Raw genomic sequence first — 643 nt, 5'->3', positions numbered from 1 at the left:
GTCTCAGGGGTCCCCAAAGTGGTGCTGGGGGGTCCCAGTCATGGCTCAGGGGTCCCCACAGTGATACTGGGGGTCCTGGCCATGGCTCTGAATTTGGGGGTCCCCCCAGAGGTGTGCTGTGGGACCCAGGAATGGTGCTGGACCTGGGGGTCCCCAGTGTGGCACTGGGGGTCCCCAGAGTGGTGCCAGGGGTCCCGGTCATGGTTCAGGGGTCCCCAAAGAGGTGCTGGGGGTCCTGGTCACGTCTCAGGGGTCCCCAAAAGTGGTGCTGGGGGTCCCAGTCATGGCTCTGGACCTGGGGTCCCCAAAGTGGTGTTGGAGGGTCCCAACTGGGCCTCTGTGTTTTGGGGTCCCCAGAGCTGTGTCCCAGCCGGAGCACTGGGAATGGGGGTCCCCAAAGTGGTGCTGGGGGTCCCGGTCATGGCTCTGGGATCCCCAAAATGGTGCTGGGGGTCCCGGTCATGTCTCAGGTGTCCCCAGAGTGGCCCCGGGGGTCCCGGTCATGGCTCTGGGGTCCCCCAAAGTGGTACTGGGGATCCTGGTAACATCTCAGGGGTCCCCAAAGTGGCCCCGGGGGTCCCGGTCATAGCTCAGGGGTCTCCCAAAATGGTGCTGGGGGTCCTGCTACCACCTCTGGAGTCCC

This window comes from Calidris pugnax, unplaced genomic scaffold (assembly GCF_001431845.1).
Source record: "Calidris pugnax isolate Ruff unplaced genomic scaffold, ASM143184v1 scaffold307, whole genome shotgun sequence".
Taxonomy (NCBI): Eukaryota; Metazoa; Chordata; class Aves; order Charadriiformes; family Scolopacidae; genus Calidris; species Calidris pugnax.
This window is presented reverse-complemented; position numbering follows the sequence as displayed.